This window comes from Rhodnius prolixus, unplaced genomic scaffold, assembly GCF_049639745.1.
Source record: "Rhodnius prolixus isolate KJV_2025 unplaced genomic scaffold, Rpr scaffold_1, whole genome shotgun sequence".
In the NCBI taxonomy this organism is placed as follows: domain Eukaryota; kingdom Metazoa; phylum Arthropoda; class Insecta; order Hemiptera; family Reduviidae; genus Rhodnius; species Rhodnius prolixus.
In genome coordinates this window covers 35,802,555-35,808,752 of record NW_027411581.1, presented here as the reverse complement: position 1 = coordinate 35,808,752, position 6,198 = coordinate 35,802,555, and positions in this window count along the sequence as shown.

Here is a 6,198-nt window from a genome sequence, read left to right as displayed (position 1 = left end):
CTAGTATTTATTTTAGCAGTTAGTTTATGTTATATTTAATCTTAGTGTAAAGTTTACCTTTATATTCAAAATGTGTGCAGGTGAAGCACGAATTTAATATCACCTTGCAGATGAAAAAAAACTTTTGTGCATCAAGATTTCTTTATTATGCTAATTTTATAAAATACCTTTATTGAAATAGCAACTTCGTTGGCCCACAGCCCAATCTAAATTTGATGCATTTATTTCTAGTAGCGTACATGTTTTCCTTTTCTCTGCCCAGTTACGGATTTTCATGTATTAACATTTAACAGGTACTAATTTGGTACTTTCTGAGGATTTCCCAGTTAGTGTAAGAGAGACTAGGAAAAAGCTGTATCATTTCTGGAAGGAGGCAAGAAATAATAATAAAAAGGCATTTATTAAGTATAATAAACTCCTTTTAGTAGGCAAGTTGCTGTCCCTAGAAGAACTTCAAAATAAAGAAGCAAGTAGCTTAATGTATTCGTCCGAGAGGATATTATTCAGCAAGCACGGGACTTGAAAATTTGTCAGATGGTACATTGAGAAACTGGCTGAAAGATGGTAGGCTAGTAAAGAGTAGGCAGAAAAGAAAAGCAGAGGGGTCACCAGGTAAGCGGCAGTATTTTCGTCGGATACAGGCAGTTAGTAAGTCACCAAAAGAGGGTATCCAAGCTAAGCGACATTCCTCAAAAGAAAGCATCTAAGAAGGAAAGCAGTCTACATTAGGTTGAGGTAGTTAAACGGAATGCATCTGATAGTAATAAAAGTTCGTCTAAATTAAAAGGTTTGAATAGAAATACTACTTTTATTAATATTGGTTATTGGAATGTAGGAGGTGTAGGTACTTTGACTCACATGGATGGTGTTGAGGTAAACAAATTACTTGAATTCCATTCGTATATGTACGTAAGTATTATGTCTATGTGAGACTTGGTTAAGTGCTGACAACTTCACCATTCCTCAATATTTATTAAATTATGAAATACGAGTATGTTAAAGCAGATAAAAAGTGTATAAAGGGCAGAGCTGGTGGAGTATTCTTATTAATAAGAAAGAATTTTAATTTGGAGATAACAGAGATAAGTAAACGAAACTTAAGGTTATTTTTGTTATTCAAGTTTAAGACAGGATCATTGATTTAGGGAGTACTGTACTTAAAACCCGATATTGTATGCAAAACTTGGACAATGAATTATTTAAATTAAGGCAGTTATATCCAGAGAGTAGTATTGTACTTGGAGAAGATTATAATGCAAGATTAGGAGAGTTAAATATGTTTTTTTTTTTTTTTTTTTTCCCCTTTGTTATTGGGTTCTTGAGCTAGCAAATCAGCCATTTAAATTCTTCTTTCGAAGCTTCTTTAGCATCTTGAATATTTACAGAGTTATCTTATTGTTTGTTATAAACTCAACGAGCTCTGTGTAAATGCTGCCATCAGCATTCTGAGTTAAATATGTTAGAAAGTGATATTTTCATTGGTACATGTTTTAGTGGAAAGAGGAAGAGTTTTGACAAAGTAGTAACAGATAGGGGTAAAAGAATAACTAAAATTATGGAAAGTAATGGTAGATCGGATGATGATCGTCCTGCTAATTATGCATTTGTCGGTTTTCAAGGAAAAAGTGTGCTAGATCCTAATCTAGTTAGATTATTTTGCTTTGAAATATTGTTGCCACTTTAGTATTTTAGCGATTACTTCATTTTCACAGCATTTGCTTTGCAAATTAAAAATTAAAATAGATACTAATTTAGACAATAGCAAAATTAAAGATATAAAATCTAGCATAAGCCAAAGTATTCAGTTGATAAGAATTGATTCAGAAAAGTTGACAAAATTTTATAATTTTTTGGAATGTTCTAATTCAATCTGCTTTGCATAACGTGGGATATGATATTGGAATTTTTGTTAAATGTAAATCCAGACATAAATTTTACAATTATAAATCTTGGTTCACTCCTGATTGTATAGTAGCAAAACGTTTAGTAAATAAGACATTTAGAGAGTGCAAAAAATTAGAATTTCATGATGTATTAAAATTATACTTATCGGCCAAAAATGCCTATAGAAAAACAGTATTAGATGCAAAATATAATTGTTACAAACAGATTCAAATAAAATTTAACTCCTCAAATAATTCAAAGACAGTTTTTTTTGCAGGCAGTAAAAGTGTTTCAAAATAAAAATTTTAATAAAAACGAAATGGGAATGAATGTTTGGGAAAATTTTTATAAAAATATTTTCCCAGAACTCTTATACAGTGATATTGATTATTTTGGGGTACATTGTCCTGTTCACGATGAGGATTTTACTTTAGAGGAATTGATGTATAGTATTGAGTCGTCAAAAGAGAATAAATCTACTGGTCCAGACCTAATAAAAAATGAGCTCTTTAACAGTCTACCTCCTTCCTGGTCACACTATTTGTTGAATATGTTCAATAAAATATGGACGGTGGAGGTAATATCTTCTTCTTGGTATCAAGTTCACACAAATATGCTTTTTAAAATGGGGATCCTTTTAATCCTGCTATTTACAAGCCGATTTCATTAGTGAATACACTCACAAAAATATTTACTTTCATTCTAAATACTAGGCTTTCCAAGTGGACCGATTTGTGTAATATAATACCTGATGAACAATTAGGCTTCCGTCGGAATAAAGGCTGTATATCCTATATCCTACGCCATGGTCGCTGGCTACTCCGGCCATGCGACTGCGTGCAGCCCAGTATAAATCAGATTTGCAGCAGTTGCTGCTTCGTACATCCTGCAGAGATATGCAGTCGTCTAAATGCGAGGCAGTCATCATTTCTAATCTGCATAACGGGCATATTGGTGATCCAGCAACACCAATGCGGTGTAAATGGGACTGTAAATAGTCATGGCCCGTTTTCATCAGAAACAACGCCACCTCTGTCCTACGTGGAAGGTTTGTGGGAACACGATCCGCCGGATTTAACAATGAGCCCCAGATTTTGCCCTCCGCTTTTCATTTTAAGTTCTGTGGTCAATATTCAACTGCGAGCAGCAGGCGGACAGATGTACGGGATCTTTATTGATTTACGAAGAGCTTTCGATTCTGTCTGTCATGCAAAATTGTGGGAGAAACTGCTAAAATTAGGTATAAGTTCTAAATTTATCTGAGTTATTAAAAAAGTCTATGAACAGGCAACAATGGCCGTTGTGGAAGGTGACTCAAGATCTAAAGAGATAAATATTACAGAAGGCGTTTGACAAGGAGAGATACTGAGCCCGTTATTATTTTCCTTATACTTGAGCGATATAATCGAATTTTTCGCAAACAATGGAGCCCGTGGAGTTAATATCAAAACTAATAAGAAATTGTTAATGCTGCTTTATGAAGATGTCATTCTAGCGCCGTCATGGAGGGACGCACAAGTTAGTCTTAATATTTTGTATAAGTACTGTTGTGAAAATTCACTAGAATAATTTTTTTTAAATTGCTACTAAATCTGCCTGTACATACTCCTGATATATATGTGAGATTAGAATCTTGTCAGCTTCCTTTGAAATGTACAATTTTCAAAAGGGTTTTAAAGTGGTGGTACAAGTTGTTAGTTTCGCCTTTGGATTCTCTTCCAAGAGTATGTTTTGCAAGGTTAAGGGACTTGATGGAAAAACAAGAACTCCTCTTTAACTGGGCGGCTCATCTATATTATATGTTAGTTGAGATCGGTGCCCAAGACATGTGGCAGTTACAGGATCCGGAAACTCTCTGTAGTAATTTTAAAAGTATCCAAGAGAAATATAATAATAATTGTCAAAGTAAACGCTTTGAACTCATCATATAACATTCACTTCAGAAATGTCTTACCTCCCCTCTCCATCATGCACTCATACCTTAATTTGAATCTAAATTTTGTAAAGTTAAAAACTGTAGCACAAATACGCTTAGCTTCCAAAAAGTTCTCGACTTTAGTTCTATCCTCTGAACAGTGCAGTCATATTTTTAATGCTATTGATTATTTTAATTTTTTATTTATTTATTTTCAAAATTAAAGCATAATTTTTAGTTCAAAGTGTTCAGTAGAACTTTTTCTACAATTCTGTGAAGTGGAAAATTTACCAGCTTCTGTACTTTGATCGTTATTTGTGAAAATTCACAATAAAGTTAGTGCAAATTTAACAATTTATTGGTGTAAACTTGAAGTTTGGTCTCTTTAAGATGGCAACAAAGTCGGCTAGCAAAACAAACACAGGCGAAGGCGGTAGCAGTGGTGGGGTACTGATATGTTTAAAGCTCTAATGGATGAATTGAAGGTAATCGGACAAGAAATTACTAATATTAATAATACACTGTCTACAAATGAAACGAAACATACTCTGTTAACAGCATTAAAGATGAAGTTAATAAAATGCGCGAATCGTTTGATCAAAAAATACAGATTTGTAATAAACAAATACAGCATCTAAATAACGAAAAGCATAAGTTAAAAAGTAATATCGACAATTCGAATACACTGTTAAATGAAAACATTCAATTTAGCAGATATGGAATTTTAAAAATAATTAATATTCCATTAAATTTATCAGAAAATGTATATTTTGTAATTGAATCTATATGCAACTGTATTGGCTTTGAATATAATAAGCAAAAAATTGAGTATTGCTATAGATTAAACCCAAAAGAAGGTTTTACAGCCTCGCCTATTTTTCTGAAATTTGTTAGTCATCGTGACCGTATTCATTTTATGCAGCTGAAATCCTAAAGTAAACAAAAGCTCGCTAAATCATTGTTTTCAGTTACTGGTATAAAGCCTATTTATATTAACGAATGTATGTCTCCTTATTATCATGAACTGTTTAAAAAAGCAAAAATTCTACAAAAAGATGGAATTCTGAAGTACGTTTGGTTCAGAAACAACAAGCTGCTAATACGTCCTGGAAGGATCTTTTAGCTTTCCACCGCAGTGACGAGTCTTCTACTGGTGGTGATTTAGATAGTGACCTCTCAGGCAGTTCAAGTGTAATTTCTAGGAAGTCAAAAAGAGTTACTCGTCAGGGCTCAATGCGTCATTTTTTATCAACCAAAAGTGAGAAGAACCGACGAGCGATGAGAGAGGGGGAAAGGAAACGTTGGTGAGTTTGTTCGTGAGTTCAGTGAAGTGAAATTATTGTTTTGGAATGTGAATGGGTATTATAATTTTTTGGAGATGCCAGATTTATATTCCAAAACGAATATAATATGTATTTCGGAAACCCACTTATTAAACAACCCAACTAAATTGCCCTCTAATTTTTCTGATTTTAATGTCCTATTCAGTCCCGCAATTAGAGAAAAAACTAAAGGTAGAGGTAGTGAAGGCTTGTTTTTGTTTACAGATAAAAAATTGTTTAATGTTCTTCTGATTGACTTGGCAAAAGAATGGATCTTTGTAGAAATTAAATTTAAAAATTACATGTTTATTTTGGGATCTGTCTATTTCAAACCTTCAGAGGAGTTAACTGTTATTTTGGAAAACTTAGATTCTGTACTTATAAAAATCTTGCATCACTCCAAGGATTGCCCCATTATAATAGGTGGGGATTTTAACTGTAGAGTGGGGCAATTGAATGAAATCCCAGAAGAATTAGTTGAGGGTACTTCTCTTGATTACTTTCGTAACTCATTAGATTCTGTTATGAATAGTAGAGGTAGAGATCTGGTTGAATTCATGGAACAACACTCTATGGTCTTGTTGAACGGCAGACTGCCTAGTGACATGGAAGGGAGTTTTTCTTTTGTTAGCCATTTAGGTAATAGTACCCCTGATTTAATCTGGTGTAATTCGCAATACTTAGATATTGTATTCGATCTAAATATTACTTGCAAGATTAGCATGTCCGACCATTTCTCACTCATTTTGAGCTGCAAGTTACCAGTACAAAATACAAGGAATTTTAAACAAAGAAATGTATTACCTTTAGCTACATTAAATTGGAACCCCAACTTAGAATTTATTTATAAAAATATGATGCAATCGTCATCAACTGTGTCTGCAAATTTTACAAACATGGACATTGACTCTTTATTTAAAAACTTTCACCAAACTGTTAATACAGTTTCAACGAACCTCAACATGAGACGCTATAATACAAGTAAAAACAATCTGCTCTCTTTAAATAATAAACCGTGGTTTGACGTCCACTGCAAAAATAAAAAGAAAGAAGTAGAAAAACTTTTAAAAAATTGTG